This window comes from Botryllus schlosseri, chromosome 7 (assembly GCF_051294905.1).
Source record: "Botryllus schlosseri isolate E-star chromosome 7, Bs_hap1, whole genome shotgun sequence".
Lineage (NCBI taxonomy): Eukaryota > Metazoa > Chordata > Ascidiacea > Stolidobranchia > Styelidae > Botryllus > Botryllus schlosseri.
Genome location: NC_137242.1, coordinates 23,833,002 through 23,850,051, shown reverse-complemented (window position 1 = coordinate 23,850,051; position 17,050 = coordinate 23,833,002). Strand labels below are relative to the sequence as shown.

Here is a 17,050-nt window from a genome sequence, read left to right as displayed (position 1 = left end):
CATAATTCTATATTTCTCTATTTCTAACACCAAATACTTCCTAAGGTGCATGAGTAAACAGCATTTGATACTAATCTAATGTGCTGATGATAAATATTTATTGTGATGGCTGAAGAAAGTCGAAAGTGCCATATTAGTGCCAACGTGCCAATTAAACTCAAAATTCTAGTGCTAACCAACACGAAAATGAGCCAAAATTCCGAAATTGGGCTCCCAACTGCGCCAATCGGCAATACTGCTACTGGCCGAGTACGTAATACGCATACGGTGATAGTATGATGATAACTATTTCGCAGTTCCAAATTTTACAACTAATCACGTCCGGTCGTACACGCCACCGCTGCTGGACCCTTGCAAATACAATTATGGCCCCTTATTAAGCCCCTTACTTATCTATATGAATATATCGTATGTCAGCGTTTCAATGATGAATGTGACGCCGCTGGCTTTATGATGTGCTATTGGCAACCCTGTAAAATAGAATGTTCGAGCAGGCATGACAATTTTAACAGCTCTTATCCATGGTGAGCATTCGGCCGGGCAGGGATATCTAGTTTCAACTGTACCTGGGCTAGTATATCGAGTGCAATTATACAAATGTCTTCATTGAACGAAAGCACTTAGTTCCTGACCGCGCTGCTCTCGAGAACATGTAATGTTAGCCTAAGACGACGAATGAACCCACGTACATTGAAGATGACGTGCAAATACAGATAGAAAGATAAGAGAAATCATTAACTTTTGCCCTCATTGTAATACTAGTTTGGTCAAATAAGCCATAGTCCAAAGTAAAATGAGCTTGATTTTGATTCCTAACATGAATAATTTTGCGTGTCGCATTAGTAGAACGATTTTATATTATATCGTCTGCCACACAATACACATTTAGGTAGACCTTGCTTGCACATTGGCCACGGTGTAATAACAGGGGGATGTACCGACGCAGGTTGGGTAAATATCATTTTATTATGCGTTGCAAGGATGGTGTGAACGTGAGGTTGACGTTCGCGCTCTGTGTGTGAACTAGGGATGGTGTGAACGTGAGGTTCACGTTCGCGTTCTGTGTGTGAACCTCGGAAATTTAGAGGTTCGTGTTCACAACAGAACCTTGGTAGGTTCTGCACTGTGAACCTTTTGGTAAATTGTAATTTTCACTCCATTATAGGATCTTTGGCTCAAATTTATTGCATTTCAACTGCGGGCCACTCCATGGATGGTGCTGGCAGCATAAAAAATCAACGCCTAACGAGCATGCACCATGCACCTCGACAACCTTAAAAGTTTTAGTTGCTTTGTTGCAAAAATTTTCTCGGAATAACCAGCTTTCCGTTTGTGACTATTTAGTGACTATCTGCTGTGAGCTTAACCCGCAATCACACAACATCACAAGCGATATACGTAGTCAGCGAATGATGCTTATTCAACCAATCAATGACATTGATATCGCCTTCTGATTTAAAAATCGAACGGTCGTACGGGGTCAATCTTGACTTCATATCTTTACTGTATCATTAAAACCAAATCCGTGCGATTAAGGTGCTTGATACTGCTGCATAACTTGTTGTTGTTTGTGGTATCGGTAGCGAGTATTGAAACCCGTTGTACACTCTGCTCAATATCAATGTAGCAATACTCAGACTCCGAACACATTGTCCGGTCTGGCTAAGACCGTTAAGGCGTAAGCTTATATTCCTTGGTAAGTCCTCCTCGAAATTGTTGGCAAAGCGACGGAATTTATTGATTTTACCCAATTATTATATCCTTTGATTAGCGCTGTTCATACATTTAGCGACGTTTAAAACGCCGATATGTATACTTCAGCATTGTGGCATTATGTGGACCGAGTCTTCGCTAGGTATCGTGTACATTAATATAGGCTATCACTTCATTGGAAGATAGGGTTGGAATTAGCAATATGACGTCACGTGACGTCACGAGGTTCACGTTCGTGTTCACACAGAACCTTTCAAAAAGGTTCGCGTTCACACGAACCTGAACCTTTCAGAGGTTCACACCATCCCTAGTGTGAACCTTGATAGGTTCCGCACTGTGTACCTTGATAGGTTCCGCACCGTGTACCTTTTTCATATATCACAATTTTGTCGTCGGTATGACCAGGGATTCGGAGCAGTCGTAAATTTTAAACTGCTCCAGCTCCGGCTCCGGAGCTCTCTTCTATGATGAATTAGCTCCGGCTCCAAGCTCCGAAGCTCATTGATGCCACTGCTCCGGCTCCAGTTCCGGCTCCGGCAACTATTGCTCCATTGTAGCCGTCGCAAGGAACCATCATTTTGTGGGGGTATGCACAGTCATGTGACGTAATAATTACTTATGATCGTCTGTCGATGACGTCATATCCACACGAGAACGCAATTTACTCCATGCCATTGTACACGTGACACAGCATTGCAACAGAGACGTGATGTTTTAATACCGGTACCGCGCTCGTTAATATCAAGTCATACAGTCGAATTTATTCTTGGAATGGTGCGATTTGTTCAGATGTACCTGCAGAAATGAGTGTATGTCGCGACCTTATCAGCAGAAATCCACTTTTTACCAAATATATCCAATGGCTTCAAATTCAATATTGGTGCGCTCGTTACCAGTCCTTCCATCGTCCGTCGATCAAGTTTAGTGGAAGATAGAGGTTCCCGTTCAAATGAATCGAATAACATCAAAATTCGTGCCAATGAGAATCTGGTGTTGCATCAATATTCGAGAACCTGATGCAACGCGGTACACTATACAAGTGCACAAGTCAGTAGCCAATTAAACTACAAGCTTCGCAAGTGACATTGCGCGAAAATTCGAGAATACGAGTGTATCAAGCCGCCAAGAATTATTACACAAAATTTATGTTTACAATTTGGAAAGCGCGCATCCAATGACTAATTGCCCTCTTATATTCAATACCGGGTCCGGGTTCGGACATCGCATTGACCAGCTCGCATCGCGGCAATTGTATGCGTACTACAATACCGATCTGAGCTGCTTCGATGCATTTCCCTATTAACTTCCACAAATCGTTACTGGAGTAAACGATCATGCTCTGGAATTAGTTTCAATTCGCAGGCATACACGATAACATACTGTCCAATTTTACGGTATGAATAAAAAAACTATCCAGGTCATGCATTTCCTCAGCAATTCAAAATGGAGATGATTTTTCTTGGGGTGCGGCATGCACGCCTCCAAATCGAAATGTGCGGCAAGGTAACATTTTTTTTTCTTTAGCGTCGCTTATATATTCGTATCATTTGGTAAATTGCTCAGCTCACATAAGCATCGACTCCGTTTTGTGGCACGCATGTTTTTTATTATTTTTCGAACCACTCAATTGGCCATCGTTGCTGTGCTGAAAACGAAATTGCGTGTATACTGTACACCCATAATAAAGTAATTACAGGGTAAACGCAGCACATCCAGTCTACCCAGGTTTGGTACCTATGTATGAACACGGTGACTGGTTATAGTGAGTAGGTCCGCCGTAGCTCCGATTTACCTGTAATAGAGATGACTGAGGTGTGTTGAAGAAGGTATGACCGCTAAAAAATAATTGAACATCTTCAGGCGGACCCGTTGGCATAATGACTTCGTTACATGATGCTATTTCGTGACCCTCTATCTGCTATAGCAAATTATATTGAAATCGCCCAAACGTACTAAACTAAAAGACGCACTCGATTTCAAATTGGTATTTATTTACTATCTAGTAATTTTTCCCAGCAGGATGGCATTTGTCTTGTGGGGTTCAGATCGTCAGGATAGGAATATTAGGCGCCAGCCATTTAGGCGCCTATGGACAATTAAACATTATATTTATATATACGGAAGTTTTCGGTCAGCACAAGGGAAGTTCTTTTCGGCCAAGGTCTTCCCGCTGCTGATCGTTCTGGGACACTTCTGGCCTATAACCGCGCATGTCTTGGTGCGTCATGGTAAGGTAATGGCCTACGCCTAAGTGCCCATTTCTAAATAATGCGTATTTCTATTTGTAAATAATGCGTATTTTTGTTGGGGGAAGGGTACCCAATAATCAAGCTATTTGGCAACATAAAATCGCGCACGGCGCGAAAACAATTTCATCAACTTGCATAAATTTCCAAAGAAATGCTTCATAATTTATGTTATTTCACGAAATAATGTTTGGTTCCCTTCGAGCTCGCTAGCAATATATATGCAATTTTCGATCCTATTGACCGATTTAATCATGAATTTTCGAAAAATTTTGCGCTTCGCGTGTTTGGGCGCGAAAAGTTCAGGTTCGTGTGAACGAGAATCATTTAGAAAGGTTCTGTGTGAACGCGAACGAGCACCTCATGACGTCACGTGACGTCATTTTGCCTATTCCAACCCTACATTTCAGTGATAGCCTATATTGATATACAGTGTACACCAGAGGTCTCAAACACGCGGCCCGTGGGCCGCATGCGGCCCTCGAGACCATTTTGTGCGGCCTGCGACGTCATTTTGGATTTCGAAGTATTGGACAATATTTAACTACACTTTTTTTGAGAACTTAAAATTCTCTCTAAAGCTACTCCAGAAGCCTGAAACTACTTATCAAATCACCAAACTCATTTACATTGCAACATTCGAGGCTTAGTTTGGAGAGTTCCAGGGCCACGAACAGAATAAAATTTGAATTTTCGCTTTCAGTACCGTGATAGCTTTCCATTGATACCATGATAATGCTGGACAAGCCGGCCAAAAATTACCGTCAAATTGCCTTTGACCAAATGGAAAGTGTGACGTAGACCAATTTCACTGAGCCGTGAGATTTACTTGCGTCCACACCATATATGACACTATGAACAAACTATATCAAACTGATATGAGAAATGATAAAATATCAAAAGGTCGTAGCTTGCATTGCTTAGCTTATTTAGATATCTAAGCAGGTAGGTGTGGCAATTGGCATTATGTCACCCCTCTGATGTATAGTTGGATACATCCCGTGTCATCTTGGGTATCTTTATATATGTCATTATCACTTATTTAATAGGGCGAGTATTAATTAGTCGTAGCCTTCGCTTCACAGCTGTAACACTAATGGATTCTTCGGCAATTGCGCATTTCTATTGCTATATGGCACAGTATCCATTATGTGAAGTTGTTATTGATCTGTTCCAACATTCGAAGGTAAAATCAAACGCTGATTCTATTTGACTTCGGTAATGACATGATCAATATAGCCTAGTTATCAGGAGTAGGCTTATGCTCGAAACCCGGAGATAGGGCCTACTTTGAAGGACATTGAAATCCCCTATTATTGGTGCTGCGGTCCGCGGCGCCATCAAAAAGTAGGAATTGGCCCGCGAGCACATTTGAGTTTGAGACCTCTGGTGTACACGATACCTAGCGACGACTCGGACATAATGCTACAATGCTTAGGTACATAATGACGTTTTAGACGTCGTCAAATTTATCAACCGGGGCAATCAACTGATATAATAGGCTTACCATATGTTGGAAAGAAGACACTTTTTCAGAAATTCAAGACTTGCAAAACCGGAGAATTCTCAAAATTCGGTGAACTTTTCCCACTTTGTGATCGGTTAACTAAAAAACAAAAAAAGTCAACTTTCCCGCTCAGAGCCCAAAATACCGTTTCTTCCTCCACATTGCCGGGTGGTTGACTAAAAAAAGGTCATATTTTCGCTCAGAGCTCAAAATACCGTTTGAGCGTCACTGCTGTGCTAATTTACGGCATATCAGTCGCATTTTGCTCAAAATATTACCTAAATTTTCAAAAAAGAGGACAAAATCTCAAAAAAGAGGACAAAATTCGTCCTCCGAGGACACTTTCAAAAAAGGCTAAAAAGAGGCAAATCCTCTTAAAAGAGGACGTATGGTAAGCCTATGATATAATAATCCCATAAAATCAATATCTTGCGTCGCTTTGCCAACAATTTCGACGATCACTTGCAACGGAATTTAAGCTCATAGCAGTCTAGACCAAGCCGGACAATGTATTCGGCGTCTGAGTATTGCTACCTTGATATTGAGCAGAGAGTAAAACTGGTTTCTATACTAGCTTCTGGTATTACCCCATTACCAAGTTATACAGCAGTAGTCAACACCACAATCGCAAGGATTTGGTTTTTATGATACAATAAACATATGAAGTCAAGATTGACCTCGTACGCCTGCTAGATTTTTTACATCAGAACACGATATCAATTGCAGTGCTTAGTTGAATAAGCATCATTCACTGACTACCGAGTACGTACCCTACATGTAGTGTATCTCGCTCTTGATGTTCAGTGATTGCGGGTCAAGCACACAGCAGAGAGTCACTAAATATTCACAAACAGAAAGCTAGATATTTCGAGCAAACTTTTGTAACAAAGCGAGTAAACTCTTTGAGATTGTCAAAGTGCATGCTCATTTGGTGTTGATTTTTTATGCTGCCAGCGCCATGCATAAAGTAAACTGCAGTTGAAATGCAATAAATTTCAGCCAAAGATGTAATAATGAAGTATAAATTGTAATATATGAAAAAGGTTCACTGCTCAGAATCACCAAGGTTCGTTTGTGAACATGAACCTATAAATTTCTGAGGTTCACACACAGAACGCGAACGAGAACCTCACATTCACACCATCCCCAAAGATGTTATGATTAGGGATGGTGTGAACGTGAGGTTCACGTTCGCGTTCTGTGTGTGAACCTCGGAAATTTAGAGGTTCGCGTTCACAACAGAACCTTGGTAGGTTCTGCACTGTGAACCTTTTTCATATATTACAATTTTCACTTCATTATAACATCTTTGGTTCATATTAATTGCATTTCAACTGCGGGCCACTTTATGCATGGCGCTGGCAGCATTAAAAATTAACACTATAAACGAGCATGCACCTTGACAATCTCAAAAGTTTTACTTGCTTTGTAACAAATGTTTGCTCGAAATATTCAGCTTTCCGTTTGTGAATATTTAGTGTCTCTCTGCTGTGAGTTTGACTTGCGATCACACAACATCACGAGCGAAATACGTAGTCAGCGAATGATGACTATATTCAACCAATCAATGAGATTGATATCGTTTTCTGATGCAAAAAAGCTACACTGTAAATTCTGAAGTGTTGCTCAACCCGGAAAATTGAACACGAAACGTGATCCAAAAATTGAACGCCTAGAAGTGTTGCGAAGTGTTTAAATTAAAAGTGTTTACCTAAAAAGTGTTCAGCCTCAAAGTGGCTGGTTGACTATTCACCGGAACGCAGGGCTCAAAATAAAATCAGATTTTATTGATTCATGAATAGATGACGCTTATAATACCCAACCTGGGTGATTAAATACGTGCAAACATTGAAATTTCCAATAGCTGCTGTGACAGGGTTTCATAAATTCAGATCAGCAGTTGAAACCGTTTCCGGAATAGTCCATGAAATCACGAACATCACAAATGATCAAGAGCAAACTCACTACAAATATCATGCAACTCGTTGGATCATGAAAATGAATGCATAGGGAATTACGGATAGTGATAACAAAATATCATTTAGTATCTTTAACTTTCGTGACAATGGCATGGAATCAAATTCATTGGTTACGTCCGTTAACGGAAAACATGATCAACACAAATCATTAAAACATATTTATAATTGATCAAATTATGGCTTGTAAATTTCTAATTTTATTGTAAAAAAACAAACAATGAATATATCAGTTTCACTACCACTACCACGATAAACAAGTAACAAAGTATTTTTTTACTCTTAATGAAATTGGGCCTGCTAACCAGGCATCAAAAATATTCTTGGGCTTGCATTACAAGGATTTATATCAGGTTAATGCCAATCACTTTTGTTTAAATAACAAAGAAATCGTTTCTTTGAGTCCATACAAATTTTGCAGATTTACAGAAAAGATTTTGTTGGTATTTGCCAGTCTGCTGCAAAATATGAAATCTGGAAGTCATTAGGGCACTGGTTCTTGAACATATTTGGATGCGCCCCGTTATGATACCAAACAAAATTCACACACCCCTTATCGTCGTATCATGAAATTAAAAAAAGCAACCAGAACGCTAAAAATCCCAACTGATAGTTGGATGGCAGTGACGGTAATAGTTGTTGATGAGAGAATATTCAAATATTAAATGCTGACCATACACAGAGAAATAAGTAGAAGCTGCCATGTGCGAAAAAGATTTAAGTTGACAGCGGTTTCACGCCCCTTCAAATGCTTTCTCCTGTTTGAGAACCACTCCTTCAGGGTATGACAATCCAATGCATAGTAGCTCAAAACGTCAACAATGTTTCTGAATACTTCATTTTCACTGAAGCAGTTTTATATTCTTGGCATCAGCTGCAATCCAGGATCGGTCAATCTCTGATTCGTGGCGTGCCATGGTGTTTGCTTCTTTTCTACTGGTCGACTCCAAGTTGTGCTCCTTGAAAATGTGAATAAATTCCAAAGTTTTGAATATGTCAATGAAAATTCTAAATTTTATGCAGAAATAAATATAAATATTTCACACATGCAGGTTACACAAGCGCAGGAAAGGCGCTCGGGTACATTTGAAATCCTATCACTGAGAAGGACTAAAATTCGCATAACGACTAATAAAAATATCTTGAATTAGGTCCGCGCTTTTTTCAATTCGGCCATTTTGACATTTACATTGACATTCAGACGCACAGGCCACAGTGAGAATGCAGAACTGTAACTCAGGATGAAATTTATAGCAGAACGTCTATGTACGTCTACGAACGGTCTATGTATATTTGTATGGTCCACAAAACAGAAAGATTACGATACCTGTTTCAATAAAACATGCGCTTGGGTCTTGGATTGTATTTGCTTGTCTCTCAATTTGGCTTGGAGAAGAAGACAGTTGACTTCATCAACCTCGTTTTGCTGAAAATGTAGTTGATTGCAAACAAGATCCGAAAATAAATATAGTAGAATCGTTATTACTATGGCTTTGGATTTCCATTACAATAATTGACCAGACAAAGGACACATTGATTGTCTTTAGTACAAAAAACTTTGTGACATCTTATCGAAGGTGTTGAATACTTTTCCTTCATTGCAGTAATTGTAATTGTTCTCAATCTTTCAAAATACTTCCTTCCTGATTAAATTTGATTACCGAAATTATTTGGAATTAGCACGACATGGGAAATGATCTCAATTTGATGTTCCAAGTATAGTTCAGTAAGCAGTAGTTTAAATACAAGTTACCCCAGCTCTTTACATTCAACAACACCTCTGTTCAATGTACAGTACACAGATCAAGCCTCTCTTCAGCTCATATCGCATATATAGATAGTTATTAAGAAAATTAGGACTGCAAAAACCAGCACATTACATGATCAATGGTGATATATGAAATGAGTAAATAGACTTACATGATCACATGTTTCCATGGGTTCTTGAGGCAAAAGTATTATCGCAAAAGATGACTGCACCGGCACAAAATCCGTTCAGATGACTCCTCACGTCACTATCAACATTGTCTGTTAGCACAGGCACGGTAGAACCAGGGGGTCTCTTCGAAGAGTCGACACCAGTTGGATGAATTTGAAGATCAATCCAAGACTGTTGAAAAGAAAATACTTGTTTCAAAAATTTGCAATACAAGGGACTATTCAATATTCGAACAGCTTCTTCGAGGTGCAAAACTTCAATATAAAATTGAATAGTATATGCATATTGAAATGAGCCCGAATATTTTCGGCTGTGACTCGTCAGGGGTAATCGTCAGCAACCAGTAGAGAACTCGAAAGAACGTTGTACATCAAACATCGTATCACAAAATATGACATCACCGGCATTCAGTATTACGCAGATATCACACTGGATACATTTGTATGTGACAAAAGGGTGTCTTTCATAGAACAAATAATTATTGTAATGGAAAGTTGCACGTGACCGTACCACCAATTTTACTACAGCACGAGTAGCATACTTTCCTGGATTGTTAATCATTTTAGTGGAATTTTACCAGCAAACATTCATAAAAATAACCAAATGCAGCAGAATCAAATTCATTATCTAAGGATATACCAGTTTACTTACGAAAGACCCCAGCAAACACCCGATCTCCCACGGACTTACGGGTACGTCCACAATTGTGCCCAGTCGTCCCACGTCCCACTTTTAGTGACTGAGGACTTGCTCAGTAGGTCACAAATTGACGTCCAATTATGTAACTCCAAGAGACCCCCAGAGGAAGTAACTTTAAGAGTGCTCCCATGCCAGTCACCAATGACCATTCCAGTGGATGTGAAAATAGTGTGTTGCCTGGATGCCACCAACACAGGAGTTGATTTGGATGTCCTTACTGGGAAATCGTTTCTATGAACTCAAATGTGCATTATTCTGCAGTCAATGCTGAATAAGTTGTGTTGAATACAGTCATGATACAAGTGAAATCTAGTGGAGTGAAGCCGTGGATGTTGATATGGTGTGACTTTCTCATCGCGTGGAACTTCACAAGCCCGGCTGTCGATCATTGCGGTCGCACAGTGCTAAAGAGGCTCGATATAATGTGCGATACAGAGACACAGTGGCTTATTTTATTGTGACATTACTGGGTCGAAAATGCCCACATCAGGGGCAAATACTCGTAATGCATGTGAAATATTCCGATATCAGAACTTGATAATCGTCATGATGGGATTGTGATGACTATTCCAATCACGGAACAACGCAGTAAGCAATCCTCTCGGCTATTTCGAAATAATGGAGTAATAATGGAGTCGAAATAATGGAGTCGAACACGCCTGTTGCTTCAGATTCATCCAACCATAAAACCAGAAGCCTGCCTTCTTCTATTTGGCGAGCATCGCGCATGCGCCGCGCGTGTAATTCAATTTGATCACCGTATGTAGCAATGGCGGAGGGACGAATTATCACAGTAATGGTTTAGTTCATAATTGGAAACGTTAACAGCGTGGACTGTAAGATGTCTCTATCATGAGTACCGGAAGGGCAGGGAGCTTGGTATTTGAGTGCTATATTTAATAAACAGCAATAGTCTCGATCATCATGAACTGCTGATGCGATATAATGAATTCGATTATATGATTATAGTGACACGGCTGTAATATCACCTATACTGACGGAGTTGATCGACCCGCTGCTAATTGGTAACTCATGCAAGCCGATAATTCTTGTAGTAGGCTACATTTGATACTATATGATAATGTATTGATCATAGAAGTCTGATTTATTGTGCTCTGTTCCATAATGTCTCACAAGCAATAACTTGCCATTTCATGTGCATCCTGTGAAAAGTTTTACAAGGATTTCCTAGGACTGCAGGACCCAATCAGCAAACCAGATGCCGCATAAAGTAATGTACCGGTATTTTATAACATATCGGTATATACTGAATTTTGAAATGTTATGTATAGGCTTACAGAAATGTGGAATGTTCCTTTATGGAATGTGAGATTGCTGAATTTGTGGATACATGAAGATTGTAGCATCACATTAACATCCATTTTCGTATTTTTGTTTCCACAACAGTATATAACCATAACCATCTATAATAGCGTTAATAAAATAATTGAGGCTTTCAGTGAACATGTAAGAATTTTTGGCAATATTGGTTTGTATTTAGGGTATTTTAGGAACAACATTATAATAGTTTGTTAGCCCATCTTTAACCTCGCTCTAATCAAAGGATACTCAAACACTAAACCAATTATAAACTCTATAAACTTAACATGTTCATGGCCTGGTGCAGACGGGTTGTTGGCAATGTTACCGCAATGTTGGCACGGCCTCCGTGCATACTTTTATTGCTTGATTATAACTTTCGATATTAGTATATATACACGGAAACATTGCCTACATTGCAGCAGTATCAAAAAAGTAGGCTATGGATGGGCCCTAAGGAAGGCTGATTGCTCACATTGGTCATCTTGCCGTCGATAAGAAAACACAACCTTATTATCAATGGATTCTTACTATATATGGATGGGACATATCTGTGTTTGTGTATACAAAGTTACTTCATTTCTACCAGGAGACTAGATATTGAACACGCAATGTTATGTAGTTCTAAACTTCAGAGGAAGGCGCCGCAGTGGTGCATTGTTCATGGATCAAGATGTTAAATTATGTAAGTTGAAGTTACGAACTATATATGATGATTCATGATATTTCATTAATTAGCAATTTATTACCCTGAAAAAAGTGCCATCGATGATGCGGAAATATACAATTGACGGTGGTTCGCAATCGGGCTGCTAAAACGTGCTGGGTGGAACTATAATTTTATTATAAACTGCATTGTTATAGTGGCACAGAGCGTGTAATTTCAGTAGGCTGTCTTGAAAATAGTCACATACTTGGCTCGAATCATAAGAATTGATACTCGTTCGAGATTTGAGTAACCATACCAATGTGCTCAGCCCTACTGATTAGTCATTGTAGTGAGTAGAATGTGCGAATGGTCCAGCTTGAACTTCATTGTCTTTTTTTTTACAGGATATTCTAGATTCCTGGCTTGGCTTCTTGACAAATGGCTTCACTACAAACATTATAATATCTTTGATTATTTAGATCGGCAATGTCTTCAATTGATAGTGTTCAACAACGTCAAGAACACTGTACAAAGTATGTCTTGATGACTGGAACCAAAAACGTTCGGAAGAACTACTGCCACATGGAACAAGCGTTGCTGTAAAATCGGTGCTGCGTCATCCTCAGGAAAAAGTCAAAAGGTATAAAACATTGAATACACTTCATGGAAACCAGAGGCTGTGAAAGTAATCATCTTTTGAACTGAAGTAGATGTAATGTTATGGATTTATACACACCTAGAGGTAACAACTTTAAAGTTGCGTTAGATCTACTCGAAATGGAAGTAGATAATGCACTTCTGGAAAGTATACAAATAATAAGTTTGAAAAAGTAGATTTGGTCGAGGTGTTGCGTAGGCATTCTTAGCGTTTAATCATAGTTGGTGTTCAAAGTACATATTGTTTGCACCGGAGTTTAAATAGTTGCAACGCCTTGAATTTCTACTGTACAATTAGCCATTTACCAGGCTTGTAAAATTCACTTCAAAATGAAGTAAAAAGTTCTAAAAAAAGATTTTGTGCTCTATTCTATCCCAGGGGTTCTTGAACAGGGCCCGTAGACCCTTTTGTGGTACGATATGCATCGTGGAATTAGACCTATATGCTGTGGTTCTCGTGCTATGCGTAATTTTATGTGAATCGACTATCTGATTTTAATATAGGTACCATCAGATATTGTGTTGAAAATAAATTTTGGGCTGCTAGAAATCTTATGAGTAGCATGAAGTGTGCGATTGCTAAGGCTAAGAAACAATGCTATTACTATGGCTAAAGTCGTTGATATGTTCCAATAATAATCGAAGCCAACATCTAATTCTGAATTAATTTGACTTTGGTAATGACAGTAGCAACAGCCTACTTATCACGACTATATCAAAACCCGGATTAGGCTACACCGCTCAAATGCTCTGATACCAGATCAAATTTCAGTAGATTTTAAAATACAACTGTGACACGTCAAAGGTCCAACAACTGAAATAGTATAACCCAGAGTTTGATGATGTCATGATGCATCCTATTGCATCATCTCTATAACTCATTATTTTAACAAATTATGCCCAGCACAAAAATAATTTTATTGAAATATTCAAAACTGTGATTTTTTTCGTGTCAAACGTGAATAATACAATAGTAAATTATATTCTCGAGATGTTTGTGGAATGCCTGTCTGCAAGCTCCCGTCAAATAAGGCCTACTTGGAAATTATACATTGAATATCCCTATTTTGCATCGTCGTCAAAAATCCGGAAATTGACCTGCGACCACATTTGAAATTGAAGCCTCTGCTCTATATGATGTGACAACATTATGAACAAGGAAAAGTTGAAATATCTATCTCGTATGCGAATTCGAAGAAAATGAATACTGGCTCTACATCATATCGAAGAATGTTTTTTAGATTTAAGATAATTCCTATTTTATTGTACTTTGAGACAATACATTTGTCATTCACACGATCGTGCGTAGCTACGTCCTACATGTGCCGTGTTCTGCGATATGACGAATCTATGTTTTTAGGCCTCGCAGTGGTACATAGAATCGGAATTCTAATTCTTGTTGAATACAATTTATGTACCCTAAAAGATCATCTGTTTCGACTTATCGTTGCTCTATTTAGATTCGTGGCAAGCCCTAGTTGTAGTAGGTGATAAGTTCCAAATAAAGGTGGTCAAAGTATTCACCGTTAGTACCGTACTAAATAGTATAAATAGCGATTTACAAGACATCAAACTACTTCCAAGTGTCGACATGGTCAAAATATGGAGACTTGAGGAATGTCGTAGTTGTATGCTTTTAAACAGAGATAAGGAAAGCAATCATGTTCAGCACTCAATTAGATATATTTGTAGCGTCAGTAGTCTAGTACAAGTAAGAGTAACGCAATGTATTTCTACTCGGGTTCAAGCACTCAAGCAGCGATATACATGGCTTATCAAAACTATTTTAGGTAAAGTAGAAGTTCTGGAAAGTACTGAAGTATGTACTTGAGGTGTTTCCATAATATAATTTGATTGACGGGTTTCAAACTCTGTATCACAACGTCAGAAGCTCCCGTACTCGAGTAGACATTGTAGTATCGTCATAAATTATCACTCAGCACAAGTAGAAGTAGCGGATCACAATTAATGCATGAGGGAATAGAAATTAGAGCAGCTCTGACGCAAATTTCATGTGCTATGTCAGCAGAGTGGCTCTACAAATGATTTGCTGACATTGTTGTATATGTTTCAGGCAAAACAAAGACCAAGAAGAAAACTGTTGTTGCAACCAAGTTTATTGCGAATACGCACTCGCGCTCTTAACATGATGCGGTGCAAATAATGCATCGTTTTATAATATGCAATGTAAATTTTACTTATAATTGCTCCATGCTTTTCCCTGTTTTAGTTGTATTAGAAGTTGTACTTTTTCAAAGTCATGTGACACGTTTATTTCTAATTTCATGATGCACTTCAGTTGAAATGTTTGTAATGGTAATATAAAATTGACTTAGAACTTGCTGTTACATGCAAATTCCCACTGACACATTTATTCGTAGTGACTTCCTGATCGATTTTTCACGTAAGCCTGAACTTTGTTTACCAGTAATAGTTCATTAGTTAATGTTGTACTTGTATTTTGCAGTTGTCGTTTTACAGTAACCCAATATAAACAGTTCGTTAGTTTATATGATGTTGAATTCCATGTAATTGCACCAGGTTAGGAGGGGAGTCCTGATATGGTAATCCTGAGGAATAGAACAGGTGGTAAATGACATATCCATAGGGAGTCACGTCGCGTCCACAGTAGGTCTGACGCATCCATAGGGAGTCATGTCACGTTCGCAGCAGATCCAATGAGTCCATATGGAGTCGCTTCACGTCCATAGTAGACCAACTCAGGAAGTGTTTAGGACGCTTCTAGTAGTCGACAAATCCACTCCAGGGAAGTAACACTGGGCGTCCTGCGTCTTTTCCGCAGGAAGTCAACTGGACATCGGGTGTTTGCTGGGACCGCGATGCTTACCAGTATTTTAAACAACAAATGCATTTCAAGAAGGTGCCAATTGCAATACATACTACCTGCACATTAGGGCATTTTTCATATTCTTTCCATCAGCCGCAACCCAGGCTTGATGAGTCCCTGATTCGTGGCGTGCCATGGCGGATCTTTTTTTTACTGGTCAAATCCAAATGCTGCTCCTAGAAAATACGAAACATTACAAAGGGAAATTGTAAATTTGATGCAGAAATAAATATAAATATTTCACACAGATAGGTTACAGAAGCGCAGGAGAGGTGCTCAGCCCCCCAGGTTGAGAACCACTGACCTAGCCCATTATAGTTCAGTAAGCAATAGTTAAAGTACAAGTTACACGAGCTCATTACGTTCAACTACATCTCTGTTCAGTGTACACAGTTCAGGGTACACTGTACTGTGCAGTGTACACAGATGAAGCCTTTTTCAGCTCATATCGAATAGCCCGTAAGCTACTCTGCGAGATAGTTCGTGAGAAAAGTAGGACTGCAAAAACCAGCAAATTACATAATCAATGGTGATATATAAAATGAAAAATAGGCTTACATAATCACATGTATCCATGGGCTCTTGAGACAAAGGTCTGTATCACATAAGATGACTGTGCCGGCACAAAACCCGTTACGAACGACTCCTCACGTCAGTAGTATAGTAGATCGGTCGTGATGTGCCTAGGGTTCTTATGGGCCCGCTGGTGAGGTGCCGCGAAACTCGTATTGGTGATGGCACCCTTTTGACCCCCCCTTCCGCTGGTGAGGTGCCATGTGTTCTTATGGGATCTCTGGTGATGGTACCCTTTCGGGTATAGGCTGCGTCGGTGATGTGCCATGAAAACTCGTGTTGGTGATGGTACCCTTTCAGACCCCCTATCGCTCGTGATGTGCCAATGGTTCTTATGGGATCTCTGGTGATGTGCCATTGTTTCTTATGGGATCTCTGGTGATGTGCCATTGGTTCTTATGGGATCTGTCGTGATGTGCCATTGTTTCTTATGGTATCTCTGGTGATGTGTCAAGTATTCTTACGGGATCTGTCGTGATTCGCCATGTGTTCTTATGGGTGCGGTCGTGATTCGTACTTTCAGGCGTCTCTCGCGCGGTGTTGAATATATGTCAAGTAAATAGTCATGTGAATGAATCTTTGTTAATGTGTATATCGTGCCGCACAAACGGAAACGCGGCTTGTTGTGAGGATTAAGCAGTGCGACCTATATTTCGAATGACCTGCGTGTGGAATTGTTTCACGGCCAGCCACATGCTACTATCGATTACACTAATCCAGTCAGCGCTATTACATTCAGGAGTATTCAGTATTCAGCAGCGACACGAAAAGCAACCAACAAATAACCGCGCTCGTAAATTAACACTTCAAAAAGTGTAAAATAGATTACAAATCCCGCGATCGCTAACAAGATAATGTCTCGGGTATAACCATTTTAGTGATTTGGTGTAAAAGACATACCGATCGCTCACAAGGTAATATTT

The 17,050-nt window shown here is 39.5% G+C and overlaps 3 long non-coding RNA genes across 4 annotated transcripts in view; 1 reads left to right on the top strand and 2 right to left on the bottom strand.

Annotated features, from left to right (window-relative positions):
- LOC145443014 (uncharacterized) overlaps positions 1-17,050 on the bottom strand; it is a 301,527-nt gene that overhangs the window by 77,976 nt on the left and 206,501 nt on the right. The gene's annotated exons all lie outside the window — the stretch shown is intronic.
- Positions 7,989-9,610, bottom strand: LOC145443625 (uncharacterized). Its single transcript, XR_013916493.1, has 3 exons — positions 9,363-9,610; positions 8,770-8,868; positions 7,989-8,401 (listed from the first exon to the last, which is right to left on the bottom strand). It is a non-coding gene; the product is annotated as an uncharacterized LOC145443625 (long non-coding RNA).
- LOC145443227 (uncharacterized) lies at positions 11,471-15,216 on the top strand. Of its 2 annotated transcripts, none has more exons than XR_013916354.1 (3): positions 11,471-12,085; positions 12,454-12,689; positions 14,781-15,216. It is a non-coding gene; the product is annotated as an uncharacterized LOC145443227 (long non-coding RNA). The 2 variants fall into 2 exon arrangements; XR_013916353.1 differs by having other exon boundaries at positions 11,486-12,085; positions 12,529-12,689.